Genomic DNA, 16,596 nt, shown 5'->3' with positions numbered 1-16,596 from the left:
CCGAGCTGTAACTTGGTCAGGGGCAAACACGTTTGCAAAATTCTACAAATTTGATACCCTGGCTGAGGAGGACCTTGAGTTCTCTCATTCGGTGCTGCAGAGTCATCCGCACTCTCCCGCCCGTTTGGGAGCTTTGGTATAATCCCCATGGTCCTTACGGAGTTCCCAGCATCCACTAGGACGTCAGAGAAAATAAGATTTTACTCACCGGTAAATCTATTTCTCGTAGTCCGTAGTGGATGCTGGGCGCCCATCCCAAGTGCGGATTGTCTGCAATACTTGTATGTAGTTATTGCCTAACTAAGGGTTATTGTTGAGCCATCTGTTGAGAGGCTCAGTTATATTTCATACTGTTAACTGGGTATAGTATCACAAGTTATACGGTGTGATTGGTGTGGCTGGTATGAGTCTTACCCGGGATTCAAAATCCTTCCTTATTGTGTCAGCTCTTCCGGGCACAGTATCCTAACTGAGGCTTGGAGGAGGGTCATAGTGGGAGGAGCCAGTGCACACCAGGTAGTCTAAAAGCTTTCTTTTAGTTGTGCCCAGTCTCCTGCGGAGCCGCTATTCCCCATGGTCCTTACGGAGTTCCCAGCATCCACTACGGACTACGAGAAATAGATTTACCGGTGAGTAAAATCTTATTTTTTCTTCAGACAGCTGAGTGCCGCACGTTTGAACTTATATAATTGTACAGCCGTACATGTGAGGGCACCAGCGCAGGAATTGTATAACCGAGGAGTGCCGGCCCTATGCTTCTATATCTTTGGGATTGTGCTTATATCCCTAATTTGGCAAGGCACCTGGTTCCGTTTTTTGGAAATATCTGCTTACTGATTTATCCGTTTGTTTTTTGTTTTTAAGGTCACTAATCACGATATGATTGGTGGCAGCGAGCTCTGTGAGTATCAGATAGTTCAGATGTGGGACTAACTGTATCTGGACTGCAATTGAGTTTATTAGCCATTGAGAACTCTATACTTGAGAAGCAGACAACCAATTGATACATCAGCCCCCATTCAACTCAGCATGGCAGAGGGGGAAGATATTGAAGCTGATTTCCCTTTCAACCCAGCACTTTTCTCTGGAAGTGATACTTTTGGATTTTCAGATGCAGAGGCAGAGATAATTCTGGAGACACAAGGTCTGAATGCGCAACCGGAATCTGCAATGGGGGATATTCTTTATAAAGAATTGTGGAAAATGAAAAGGAAAGAAATTGATTACCATTTCCACGCTATATCCTTAAGTGATCACTACAGGGCTAAAATCATACCAAGAGGACTACGCATGAGGAATGGTCCCACAGTGGGCAGACAAGACCCACAGTTCTGTAAGAAATGGATAGGGATAATGAACCGATGCTCGTTCGATCTAATGCTATTAATTATAGAATTTGCTAAGAAGGAACAAAGTTTAATACAGGAAAAGATCAAAGCGTTTGAAAAACAACATGCATCTAAGTTGAGCACAGACCCGAATGGGGATTGGATGGCTAAATTAGAAACCCAAGTGGCTACATACAGAAGAGATTTATTAAAGTTCAAAAAAGAAAAATATTGTAAAGTTCAACAGGACTATGAATTACACACGGTGTATCAATGGACATCAGGAGACAGAGGCAACACTAATAGACGCCCGTTCTTCCGTCGACCCCAGAGAACAGGAAGACCTGCCGGTTTTTTATCACAAGATAATAGCAGTACCAACAGTGACTCAGAATTGACAACCTCTGGAATAGCTCCTTCAGGAGCACAAACCCGGGCAAAATTCTTGGCAAAAAACGGAAAACAACAAGGAGGGGGGGCCAAAGCAAAAGGATCCGACCAAAGAAACCGCTGGTATCAAGGAAGAAATAATACTGAATTTATCTTCCTATGATCTTTCGCAATCAGAACGATCTTTATTAAGTAAAGGCCTTTCTTACATTCCAACCTCCTACTTTGACGATTTTAAATGGCAACAAGAGAAACACCAACTATTTAGGAAATTAAAAATTAAAGAGTTTTTTAACAAACCGACAAAGCCAGAGGCAAGTCTCACAGAAAATCCTATCCCTGAACAGCTAAGGAAGATTATCCCAAAGTCGACATTCGACCCAAACACAAATAATTCCAGTCTTAAGACTTTTATGCGTCTAGTTGACAAAAAAGTCAAAAGTGTCACAGTACGGCCCAAAAAGGTACATCCCAATTTAACACCTGAAGAAAGGAGGGCTATACAAACTCTCTCTAAGAACTCAGATTTAATTATACGGCCGGCCGACAAGGGCGGAGCGATCGTCCTACAGGACCTTCAGGATTATCGTAGAGAAATTTTGCGTCAGTTAAACGATGGGGCGACCTATAAAGAACTATCGGGAGATCCAGTGAATAAGTATCAAGAAGAATTGGGGCAAATTTTGACGGCAGCGGTACAAGATGGCATCATTGAACAGAAATTGGCTGATGCACTATTACCAAAACATCCTATAACCCCAATATTATACACACTCCCGAAGATACACAAGGGGATAACTCCCCCACCGGGACGTCCTATTGTTTCGGCGAGAGGATCGTTGTCACAACCGATCTCTACATACTTGGACTCAATTCTTCAGCCGTTAGTACAACGGCATAAGAATTTTTTACTAGACACAACTATGTTTCTTAACAAGCTGGCCGCACTGCACGATATCCCGGAGGGGTCTTGGATGATTTGTGCTGATGTGGTCAGCTTGTATACAGTCATACCTCATAATCTTTGTTTACAGGCTGTAAAAACTTTTCTAATTGATAGTGGGATTTATGACGTGGCATTTGTGGAATTTTGTTTATCTCTTTTAGAGTTTACTCTCAAAAATAATTATTTTTTGTTCGACAAGAAATATTATATTCAACTGAGCGGCTGCTCTATGGGCTCTGCAGTAGCCCCAGCAATAGCGAACATTTATATGTTCAGTGTCGAACAACAATTATTCTTTTCTGATGAAAGGGTGTTTTCAAAAATTGTCTTATATACCCGTTTTATAGACGATTTATTCTTTGTGTGGTCAGGAACGAAGGACACCTTTTGTAATTTAATGGAAGGTATTAATGGAGGTGGAGGTCCTATTAAATTCACTTTTTGCATTAATCAGGAATCTATAGATTACTTGGATGTAGATATCAAATTAATTGATAACCAATTTGAAACCTCGGTACATGTGAAGGGAACTGATAGGAATACATTATTGCAATACAATAGTTGTCATCCAGTAAAACTAAAAAACTCTCTTCCATATTCACAGATGCTTAGAGTTTGGAGAATTAATTCAGACAGAGAGACGGCCATTAAACAGATTGATTTACTAATAGAGAAATTACACGCTAGGGGGTATTCCATGAATTTACTTGCTCATACCAAGGAGCGAGTGTTACAAATTGATCGGAAAATACTGTTAAAAAAAGTATCGGTTAAGGCACAGAATGAACGTATACCCATTATAACCCAATTCAATACACAATCCAGTGAAGTAAGCACAATAATTAAAAAACACTGGCATGTAATAAAATCAGATCAACATTTGCCTTTCCAGAATTTAAATCCTATGCCGTGTTATACACGTGGAAAAAATCTTAGGGACCTCCTAGTACGTGCAGACATTAGTAAATGTGACAAAGTTGGACCTTCACACTTTCTCTCTAAGAAGAAGCTTGGATGTTTTTAAATGTGGGTGCACCACCTGTAGTTTTTTAATTGCGGACGATTCCTTCTACCATCCGCATACTGGGAAAAAAAAATTAATCCGACACCATCTAACATGCAATTCCAGCTATGTTATTTACCAAATTATCTGCCCCTGTGGACTGACCTATATTGGTAAGACCCAGGGGAGATTCAAGGACCGCATGTCGATGCACCGGTCGGCGATTAGAGCCGCATTAAATAGTGATAAAAAATCTGAGCAACCTGTTGCTCGCCATTTTGCTGAGTTTAAGCATAGCGTGTCCAGCATTAGGTACCGTATGATTGATTGGGTTGAAAGACCTGTGAGAGGGGGAGATCGCAATCGATTACTAATACAGAGGGAGGTTCAGTGGATACATCGGCTAGATGTATTATCTCCACGGGGATTAAATGAATACTTGAGTTACAACTGTTTCTGAAGGTATCTTTAGTCTCAATGGTTGAGCAATAGATGGTATTTGAAAAAGATGGGAGATAATACTCATGTTTATTATTGTACTTTTTTAGAATCGCTGCATGTTGTTTATGTGTTTCTATGGTGATGGGAGCACTTGTAGATGATGTCATCAGCCGGAAAGGAGGAGGAGTCGCTGGGACTCCCGGCGTGGCAGTGTTCACGGGCGATAGTGTATAAAGGTATGTAATTTGTTTGTTTAAACCTTATAAACCTGACGATAGTGCTTTCGGGCACTGAAACGTTGTAATACGCTACTGGTTTCCAGTGTTTTTCTTCAGACAGCTGAGTGCCGCACGTTTGAACTTATATAATTGTACAGCCGTACATGTGAGGGCACCAGCGCAGGAATTGTATAACCGAGGAGTGCCGGCCCTATGCTTCTATATATATATATATATATATATATAGAAAAATATTGGAGCACTCACCAGTCTCAATATTCAAATATGCACCAGATTTATTTATATTGACAGCATAATTCAGCTGTGCCTTACAGCCTATACGGTAACAGATGTACCTTCCAGCATACAGGGTAACTCAAACGTTTTCAGTCCTTGCAGACCATCATCAGGAGATATTCAATGATATTCAAAGAAAGCTGTCTTAACCATCCAACAATCCATCAGCTGCATATCTGGCCATGCCTCACCGGCTCCTTAAATACCCTAAAGTTCAAAAATTCGCGCCACGTGATGACGTTCCGCTATCACGTGACTTGTTGTCACGTGTTGCGGCTCACGGGATCCAGGAAGCAGCGATGCGGTCTCCGGCGGTGGGTTAAATCCTCCCGTAGGTAAAGGTAAAAACAAAGGGTAAGATGTGATCTGATGGTGACGTGACTATTAATTATATGTTGGCGAAAACGCTATCTGTAAGGCATAATGGGTAAGGTCTAATATATTTGACATATATGTAATGGTGACAGCTCAGTGTGGTTTGGATGGCTCCGCCCACACAATGAGGTCACTATGACGCCGTAATTTTTGAACTTTAGGGTATTTAAGGAGCCGGTGAGGCATGGCCAGATATGCAGCTGATGGATTGTTGGATGGTTAAGACAGTTTGAGTTACCCTGTATGCTGGAAGGTACATCTGTTACCGTATAGGCTGTAAGGCACAGCTGAATTATGCTGTCAATATAAATAAATCTGGTGCATATTTGAATATTGAGACTGGTGAGTGCTCCAATTTTTTTCTATATACAATTGGATGTTCGTGAGGACTTCTTTGGATGACACCCCAGCGGATGGACTATGATCAAAACGTGAGTGCGACCCATATACCCATATATATATATATATATATATATATATATATATATATGAGAGAGAGAAGAGAATAGGGGTGCGGCGACCCGTGGTGTTCAGAAATATATTGTCATTTTCTGTGTTGGTGATATTGATCACCATACATTGAGATTTTTAAAGTTGGGGGTGTTATTGGGTGTATTGCTTCTGCCGGGTCCTCTTCTATAGCATCATCTTTGGTTGTCTGCTATGTTATTAGGTTTGTGGGTCTTACAATCAATCCCTATGTCTGATCGGTGGGATTTCACCGAGGGACTTTGGGATTGATATGATGATTGATATGACATATATGATGACGAGCTGACAAACTTTATTGTACTGTCTATGTTTATATTTACAGCCCATTAGCAGTGTTATAACCCTGTTTCTGCATTTTATTTTTCTGTTGATATATTTTGATACTACCTTGAACCATGGATGTGGTGTTAATGCGGTATTGGATTAACCTATATAGAAGATCAATCTTTATAATGTTAACTAATGACCATATCTTTACTTCATTAGCCGCTGACATATTATGTATACTGTAGGTCTGATTAATATTTTGATATATCATATCGGACGTCCATGATATAAATATAGTCTAACATTTGGGTCACAGTGTGATATATTGCTGGCTTTAGGCTTGTTGGAGTCTAGCTATTGTTTGGAGCAGCTTGGAGCGCTAGTGGAACGCATATTGGTTCCTCAGCGCTTCCGGGTTTTGTGATCCATAACTTGTTGGTGTTACCTTGGCTACGGGTGACACAGATGACACGCTCCGGTGCGCGGTTAGCATACCATCAAAATGTGCGCCGCGCTGCTATGGTTACTGCAGACGCGAATGGTTTGACTTCCGTAGCTATGGTAACGCGCGACACGTTTGACGTATTTCCGGTAGTTCCGGACGCGCGGCACAGCGTCCCCAGCTGTCTTTAATCGCTGAATGATGATAATATCCATTCCAGTAACATGCATTATGATTCCTATATTGCTCTGTGAGTTCAGATGTTATACTATATGCAGTATGGGGGATTTGAATTACACTGCTTGTGTCCTATTTGGGCCGATTACGTTGTTGATTGGTATTGATGTGCTATATAAGGGGACCCGGTAGGCATTGTCAGTATGTGTGTAACTGGCATGCTGTTTGGATGTCTTCTCTGACTGTCTTGAGAAAGGCCCTATGGGTCGAAACGTCGACACATTACTGGTGATTATGATGTATCAATAAAACCTTTATTATCTTTATGGACTGGTGAGTGCCCTCTGTTGGATTTTCCAACACACCTGGTATATATATATATATATATATATATATATATATATACAAACAGAGAACCCAGCACTCACCAAAGTAAACTCACTTATCCTCAACAATTCAATAAATAAATGATGGGGGTTTAGTTGGTGGATTGGCCAATGCACGGAAGCCTGTATACCGATTCAAGGTACCCCACCTTCATACAGGTCCTACACTATCACAGAGTCTTAAAACCTGACTACCACACTGCTGCATCATCTGCCTGCTAGATGTAATGTGTACCTGCCACAGACTTTATGGCTTTTAAAGGCACACTAGTCACCTATTGCACTGGCTCAAAGATGATTGCTAAAAAACAGCTGAGACAGGTTCAGGATAATAAAGTCCACACAGGGGTGCATGAGAAAGCTAGTGGCCACGGTTAATAAGAGCTAACCATAGATTAACCCCTTCATATACACACAGAGTAAAAACCACAGCACTCACTGCACCAGAAGCGGGGCACAGCTATGCACTTACCACTCACAGGGTGGGGTGCATGTAACACTGCACTCTCCACCACAGAAGCGGGGTACACAGCTGTACTTACCACTCACAGGGCGGGGTGCATGTAGCCCATAACCACATCGCTCTAATAAATACAAACAGAGAACCCAGCACTCACCAAAGTAAACTCACTTATCCTCAACAATTCAATAAATAAATGATGGGGGTTTAGTTGGTGGATTGGCCAATGCACGGAAGCCTGTATACCGATTCAAGGTACCCCACCTTCATGCAGGTCCTACACTATCACAGAGTCTTAAAACCTGACTACCACACTGCTGCATCATCTGCCTGCTAGATGTAATGTGTACCTGCCACAGACTTTATGGCTTTTAAAGGCACACTAGTCACCTATTGCACTGGCTCAAAGATGATTGCTAAAAAACAGCTGAGACAGGTTCAGGATAATAAAGTCCACACAGGGGTGCATGAGAAAGCTAGTGGCCACGGTTAATAAGAGCTAACCATAGATTAACCCCTTCATATACACACAGAGTAAAAACCACAGCACTCACCGCACCAGAAGCGGGGCACAGCTATGCACTTACCACTCACAGGGTGGGGTGCATGTAACACTGCACTCTCCACCACAGAAGCGGGGTACACAGCTGTACTTACCACTCACAGGGCGGGGTGCATGTAGCCCATGACCACATCGCTCTAATAAATACAAACAGAGAACCCAGCACTCACCAAAGTAAACTCACTTATCCTCAACAATTCAATAAATAAATGAAGGGGGTTTAGTTGGTGGATTGGCCAATGCACGGAAGCCTGTATACCGATTCAAGGTACCCCACCTTCATACAGGTCCTACACTATCACAGAGTCTTAAAACCTGACTACCACACTGCTGCATCATCTGCCTGCTAGATGTAATGTGTACCTGCCACAGACTTTATGGCTTTTAAAGGCACACTAGTCACCTATTGCACTGGCTCAAAGATGATTGCTAAAAAACAGCTGAGACAGGTTCAGGATAATAAAGTCCACACAGGGGTGCATGAGAAAGCTAGTGGCCACGGTTAATAAGAGCTAACCATAGATTAACCCCTTCATATACACACAGAGTAAAAACCACAGCACTCACCGCACCAGAAGCGGGGCACAGCTATGCACTTACCACTCACAGGGTGGGGTGCATGTAACACTGCACTCTCCACCACAGAAGCGGGGTACACAGCTGTACTTACCACTCACAGGGCGGGGTGCATGTAGCCCATGACCACATCGCTCTAATAAAAACAAACAGAGAACCCAGCACTCACCAAAGTAAACTCACTTATCCTCAACAATTCAATAAATAAATGATGGGGGTTTAGTTGGTGGATTGGCCAATGCACGGAAGCCTGTATACCGATTCAAGGTACCCCACCTTCATACAGGTCCTACAGACTCTGTGATAGTGTAGGACCTGTATGAAGGTGGGGTACCTTGAATCGGTATACAGGCTTCCGTGCATTGGCCAATCCACCAACTAAACCCCCATCATTTATTTATTGAATTGTTGAGGATAAGTGAGTTTACTTTGGTGAGTGCTGGGTTCTCTGTTTGTATTTATTAGAGCGATGTGGTCATGGGCTACATGCACCCCGCCCTGTGAGTGGTAAGTACAGCTGTGTACCCCGCTTCTGTGGTGGAGAGTGCAGTGTTACATGCACCCCACCCTGTGAGTGGTAAGTGCATAGCTGTGCCCCGCTTCTGGTGCGGTGAGTGCTGTGGTTTTTACTCTGTGTGTGTATATATATATATATATATATATACACATTTAAAGAGTGCAAAATACAAGAGCCGATAATACTATAAATAGACAATTTAATTCACAGAAGAGTATAAAATATAAAAAAAATATACCAATAAAAATATAAAAAAGAGGGGGAAAAAATTAAAAATCAGAATGGTAACGTGCAGGAGGTCAGACTTATCTTAGTAATAATGGAGGTCAGTGAGGGAACCAACGCGTTTCATCCTTTAGGACTTCATCAAGAATTCTCTTTTTTTTTATATTTTTGTTGATATATTTTTATATTGTTATTGGTATATTTTTTATATTTTATACTCTTCTGTGAATTAAATTGTCTATTTATAGTATTATCGGCTCTTGTATTTTGCACTCTTTAAGTGTGTGTATATAATATATATGTATATATATTTCTGAACAGAACGGGTCGCTGCACCCCTATTTCCCTCTCTCTATACATATCACAGTATTATACCCATACTGTATTTCTACTATTGGGATTGTGTGTTTTATGGTACCATAGTCATACAGACTAGTTTACTAGGATTTTATCCCACAAGTGGCGCTGTATTATTTTTATATATATATATATATATATATATATATATATATATATATATATATAAAGAGTGGATGAGTTGGCACTCCCTGGATGGTCCCGACACTGCACTGGTGCCTTTTCCAAAATAAATGACGCTGAGTGCCCCTCCTCCTTTATGCTGTATCTTACTATATATATATATATATATATATATATATATATATATATATATATATATATATATCCCAAAGCAAGTGCACTCACTACTTTTTCAGTTCCAAAAAATACAATAATTTTATTCAATTCAATCTGCAGGTACAGTTGTATCAATTCATCTTCTTCATATACATGTCCATATAGGAGTCAATACACCACTTCAGATTTATCGTTAAATCAATCCACCTTTCTCATTCCATTAGAGATACATAAGCACTCTCAATATCTCCAAGTATTAATGGTATGGCTCCATTTGTTTATGGTTTTTGCATGTTATGAATTCTTATGGTACATCATGTCATTTTATATGTCTGTCGACTTCGGCCGCTTTTCGTGCCGTTAAAGACCCACATCTAAAACATACCAAAAAACAAATACACTATTACAAACTTGTATGAATGTGTGTTAACACCAGCGAAATTGTCACATCCAGTAACTACCTGATCAGCCGAACTCCCCGGCGTGCGTTCCACAGTCCTGCGCATGTCTGTACTCACAGCGGGAGTACGGGCACTAAGTCCCGTCAATCCGGTCACATGGTACGCTTCAGCCACTCCCACTAATAGGCCGCGTCCACCGCATATTGCGTCATCATTAGACTCCTTATGCGGGTCACATGCGTTCCACTTCGTTCTCCCTTTATAGTAACTTCGATTTATAGTATACAATGCGATGCACTATCATTCCTGTTATCCCTATCTATTTAACTTCGCCGGTGGTCACACATCCATACAATTGCAAACTATAATACACACCAACATTTAGGTTAAAAACACTTCAAATAACTATTCCGTAATTTCCTATTCTATTTATTTAAAAACTAATTCTAACATCATTGAATGGTATACATCCTAGCAACCTCTATCACAGTGATATTCCCTTACTTTATTGATTTTTATTTTTATTTATGTTTATATTTACTCCATGACCCTCATCATTAACATCCAAGAAAACATTTAAAATTTATATTTTCATTCATCCCCCTTGGGGCTATTGTATCTAGATCATATATCCATCTAGCTTCTCTCCTTAATAATTTCTGATCCCTATTGCCGCCTCGTTCTAATGGTGGCTCATGATCTATTAACATACACCGTAGAGATGCTACTGTATGTGATTTCTGTAAGAAATGTCGGGCCACTGGTTTATCACTTTTACCCTCACTGATCGCTTCTCTAATAGATCTCCTATGGTTAGCCATTCTTTCTCTGAAATTCCTTGTGGTCTTCCCCACATAGACCAAGCTACATGGACAAATTAATATGTAAATCACATATTTGGAGGTACAGGTGAGACGATATTTAATTTCAATTTGAGCTCCTGAATGTGGATGGGAGAATGTCTTTCCCGACATCATGCCGCTGCACGTTGTACATCCTGTGCAACGGTAGCAGCCAAAATGATTTTTATTCAACCATGTTCTTGTAATGTTTTTGTCAAAGTTTTTTGTTGGTTTCATCAACAGCTGTTTTAAATCGGGGCCTCTCTTAAAGGCTACCAAAGGTTTTCCCAATGTTCTCTTAAGATTCTTATCTGATTCTACTATAGGCCAGTGTTTTTTCACTGACTTACTAAAAGAGGTGGCTTTTGTATCAAATTGTTTCAACACTACAAACCTTTTATCATCTTTCACTGTTGTTTTTTTCTCCCTTTCCTCCCAAATTTTCCATGCCCTTCTCAAGCATTTCTCTAAGACTTGGGGTGTATATCCCCGTTCCAAAAAACGTTCCTTCATTTCCACCAGCTGCACCTGTGCTTTATCTTTCTCCGTATTGTTTCTCAACACACGTACAAACTGGGACACAGGAAGGCCTTCTACCAATGGTTTTGGGTGATGGCTTGTTCCAAACAATATGGAGTTTCTATCTGTACTCTTCCTATATAATGTAGTTCCTAAACCTCCATTTGTTTTAAAAATGGAGACGTCCAGGAATTCTATACTATCAACCTGTATATTACTGGTGAAACGAATAGGACTATCCAATGAATTTAACTCCTTTACCATTTCCTGGAATAGGGCCTCTGTCCCTCTCCATAGAATTAGGACATCATCTATAAAGCGGAAATAATGCAGAATGCTGGGACCATATTTGGGATATACATGCGTTTCTTCATACTCTGTCATAAATATATTTGCATATACCGGAGCTAAATTAGATCCCATCGCGGTCCCAGCACTCTGCATATAGTAGGATGTACCGTATCTGAAATGATTATTTTCCAAAACACTCAAAACCAGATCACAAACACATTCAATTGGTGGGCCATCGAACGTCACCCCAGTCAATCGTTTTCTCACTGCCTCGACTCCCAACTCATGTGGGATCGAAGTATACAAAGAAACTACATCCAATGTGGCAAAAAAACATCTCATCCAATGGTCCCTTTATATTTTTCAATTTTGAAAGAAGATGGGGCGTATCCTTGATGTAACTTTTACTCTCCACTACCACAGGTTGGAGGAGAATGTCTACATATTGGGCTATTGGTTGTAAAACAGAACCTCTCGCTGATTAAATCTATAATGATGTTCCTTATTTATCCTATTGCAATCCCCCTCAACCATATTGCAATAGGATAAATAAGGAACATCATTATAGATTTAATTTGAGTGTGGATCAAAAGAAAGCATTATCTTCATTACAAAATAATGATGAAATAGTCATTAGGATGGCAGATAAGGGTGGAGCAATAGTGGTGTTAGACTATGAGTATTATGATCGTGAAATTAAACAACAACTGGCGGATGTGAAAACTTATAGGGAAGTGAAAGATAACCCCATGTTACGAATAAAATCGAAGATAGATATGTTATTAGATAGGGGTATTCAACATGGTTGGTTGGACATAGAATTGGTGGAATTATTGACAGTAAATGAACCAGCTTGTCCAATTTTCTATAGTATCCCAAAAATACACAAGTCCATCAGTGCTCCACCAGGAAGGCCTATAGTGTCAGCGAGAGGTTCTGTTTTACAACCAATAGCCCAATATGTAGACATTCTCCTCCAACCTGTGGTAGTGGAGAGTAAAAGTTACATCAAGGATACGCCCCATCTTCTTTCAAAATTGAAAAATATAAAGGGACCATTGGATGAGATGTTTTTTGCCACATTGGATGTAATTTCATGGAATTCTTCGAACCCACATGAGTTGGGAGTCCAGGCAGTGAGAAAACGATTGACTGGGGTGACGTTCGATGGCCCACCAATTGAATATGTTTGTGATCTGGTTTTGAGTGTTTTGGAAAATAATCATTTCAGATACAGTACATCCTACTATATGCAGAGTGCTGGGACCGCGATGGGATCTAATTTAGCTCCGGTATATGCAAATATATTTATGACCGAGTATGAAGAAACACATGTATATCCCAAATACGGTCCCAGCATTCTGCATTATTTCCGCTTTATAGATGATGTCCTAATTCTATGGAGAGGGACAGATGCCCTATTCCAGGAAATGGTAAAGGAGTTAAATTCATTGGATAGTCCTATTCGTTTCACCAGTAATATACAGGTTGATAGTATAGAATTCCTGGACGTCTCCATTTTTAAAACAAATGGAAGTTTAGGAATTACATTATATAGGAAGAGTACAGATAGAAACTCCATATTATTTGGAACAAGCCATCACCCAAAACCATTGGTAGAACTGTGTCCCAGTTTGTACGTGTGTTGAGAAACAATACGGAGAAAGATAAAGCACAGGTGCAGCTGGTGGAAATGAAGGAACGTTTTTTGGAACGGGGATATACACCCCAAGTCTTAGAGAAATGCTTGAGAAGGGCATGGAAAATTTGTGAGGAAAGGGAGAAAAAAACAACAGTGAAAGATGATAAAAGGTTTGTAGTGTTGAAACAATTTGATACAAAAGCCACCTCTTTTAGTAAGTCAGTGAAAAAACACTGGCCTATAGTAGAATCAGGTAAGAATCTTAAGAGAACATTGGGAAAACCTTTGGTAGCCTTTAAGAGAGGCCCCGATTTAAAACAGCTGTTGATGAAACCAACAAAAAACTTTGACAAAAACATTACAAGAACATGGTTGAATAAAAATTATTTTGGCTGCTACCGTTGCACAGGATGTACAACGTGCAGCGGCATGATGTCGGGAAAGACATTCTCCCATCCACATTCAGGAGCTCAAATTGAAATTAAATATCATCTCACCTGTACCTCCAAATATGTGATTTACATATTAATTTGTCCATGTAGCTTGGTCTATGTGGGGAAGACCACAAGGAATTTCAGAGAAAGAATGGCTAACCATAGGAGATCTATTAGAGAAGCGATCAGTGAGGGTAAAAGTGATAAACCAGTGGCCCGACATTTCTTACAGAAATCACATACAGTAGCATCTCTACGGTGTATGTTAACAGATCATGAGCCACCATTAGAACGAGGCGGCAATAGGGATCAGAAATTATTAAGGAGAGAAGCTAGATGGATATATGATCTAGATACAATAGCCCCAAGGGGGATGAATGAAAATATAAATTTTAAATGTTTTCTTGGATGTTAATGATGAGGGTCATGGAGTAAATATAAACATAAATAAAAATAAAAACCAATAAAGTAAGGGAATATCACTGTGATAGAGGTTGCTAGGATGTATACCATTCAATGATGTTAGAATTAGTTTTTAAATAAATAGAATAGGAAATGATGGAATAGTTATTTGAAGTGTTTTTAACCTAAATGTTGGTGTGTATTGTAGTTTGCAATTGTATGGATGTGTGACCACCGGCAAAGTTAAATAGATAGGGATAACAGGAATGATAGTGCATTCCATTGCATACTATAAATCGAAGTTACTATAAAGGGAGAACGAAGTGGAACGCATGTGACCCGCATAAGGAGTCTAATGATGACGCAATATGCGGTGGACGCGGCCTATTAGTGGGAGTGGCTGAAGCGTACCATGTGACCGGATTGACGGGACTTAGTGCCCGTACTCCCGCTGTGAGTACAGACATGCGCAGGACGGTGGAACGCACGCCGGGGAGTTCGGCTGATCAGGTAGTTACTGGATGTGACAATTTCGCTGGTGTTAACACACATTCATACAAGTTTGTAATAGTGTATTTGTTTTTTGGTATGTTTTAGATGTGGGTCTTTAACGGCACGAAAAGCGGCCGAAGTCGACAGACATATAAAATGACATGATGTACCATAAGAATTCATAACATGCAAAAACCATAAACAAATGGAGCCATACCATTAATACTTGGAGATATTGAGAGTGCTTATGTATCTCTAATGAAATGATAAAGGTGGATTGATTTAACGGATAAATCTGAAGTGGTGTATTGACTCCTATATGGACATGTATATGAAGAAGATGAATTGATACAACTGTACCTGCAGATTAAATTGAATAAAATTATTGTATTTTTTGGAACTGAAAAAGTAGTGAGTGCACTTGCTTTGGGAGATATTGGAGGTCGCTATATGGGACTATTAAGGATGCACCCTACATGTTGAAAAGGAGAGTGCATCTATGCAATGGAGGATATATATATATATATATATATATATATATATGTGTGTGTGTGTATATATATATAAAATTTAATTTATTCCTTCTAAGAAAAAAAAAATCTATGTCCTCAGACTTTTGCCCCCAGCCCCATATTATGCCCCACACAGTATTGCCCCAGTACCTGCACACTGGGGAGCTGCTTGTTGTCAGGGGTTCTGCTTGTCCTCCCTCCCCCCTCCTTCCCTGCCTGTTCAGTAGCCTGCTTTAAGTAGAACTATTGAAAATGTCCCTTCCAAAATGGCCGCCACCTCAAAGGAGACAGTTATTAAAGACTAGGTGCTTCATCGCGCCCTACGGGCGCTCTTCACACCGTCGAAAGGGGCTACGCCCCCTTAACCCCTGCACGCCTTGCTGCGGTTCAATATTTGTATGAGTGGATAGAGGGGATAGAGAGACGCGGCCCGGTAGGGAGGGGATAGATAGAAGGGGGGCGGTAGGGAGGGGATAGAGAGACGCAGGGCGGCAGGGAGGGGATAGAGAGACGCAGGGCCGTAGGGAGGGGATAGAGAGACGCAGGGCGGTAGGGAGGGGATATATAGAGACGCGGGCGGTAGGGAGGGGATAGAAAGATGCGGGGCGGTATGGAGGGGATAGAGAGACGTGGGTCGGCAGGGAGGGGATAGAGAGACGCGGGGCGGTAGGGAGGGGATAGAGAGACCCGGGGCGATAGGGAGGGGATACAGAGAGGTGGGGCGGCTGGGAGGGGATACAGAGACGCGGGGCGGTAGGAGGGGATACAGAGACACGGGGCGGTAGGGAGGTGATACAGAGACGCAGAGCGGTAGGGAGGGGATACTGAGACGCGGGCGGTAGGGAGGGGATACAGAGGCATAGGGAGGAGGGGATAGAGAGAGGCGGGGTGGTAGGGAGGGGATATAGAGACGCGGGGCGGTAGGGAGGGGATAGAGAGACGCGGGGCGGCTGGGAGGGGATATAGAGACGCGGGGCGGTAGGGAGGGGATAGAGAGACGCGGGGTGGCTGGGAGGGGATATAGAGACGCGGGGCGGTAGGGAGGGGATAGAGAGACGTGGGGCGGTAGGGAGGGGATAGAGAGACGCGGGGCGGCTGGGAGGGGATATAGAGACGCGGGGCGGTAGGGAGGGGATAGAGAGACGCGAGGCGGTAGGGAGGGGATAGAGAGACGCGGGGCGGTAGGGAGGGGATAGAGAGACGCGGGGTGGTAGGGAGGGGATATAGAGACGCGGGTCGGCAGGGAGGGTCCCCAGTGAGGAAGCTGATGAAGAGAGGGGGGAAAGTAGTGGAGGGGGAGGGCACCAGAAGAGGAGACTTGTG

The sequence above is a fragment of the Pseudophryne corroboree genome, chromosome 5, assembly GCF_028390025.1.
Source record: "Pseudophryne corroboree isolate aPseCor3 chromosome 5, aPseCor3.hap2, whole genome shotgun sequence".
Taxonomy (NCBI): domain Eukaryota; kingdom Metazoa; phylum Chordata; class Amphibia; order Anura; family Myobatrachidae; genus Pseudophryne; species Pseudophryne corroboree.
This window is presented reverse-complemented; position numbering follows the sequence as displayed.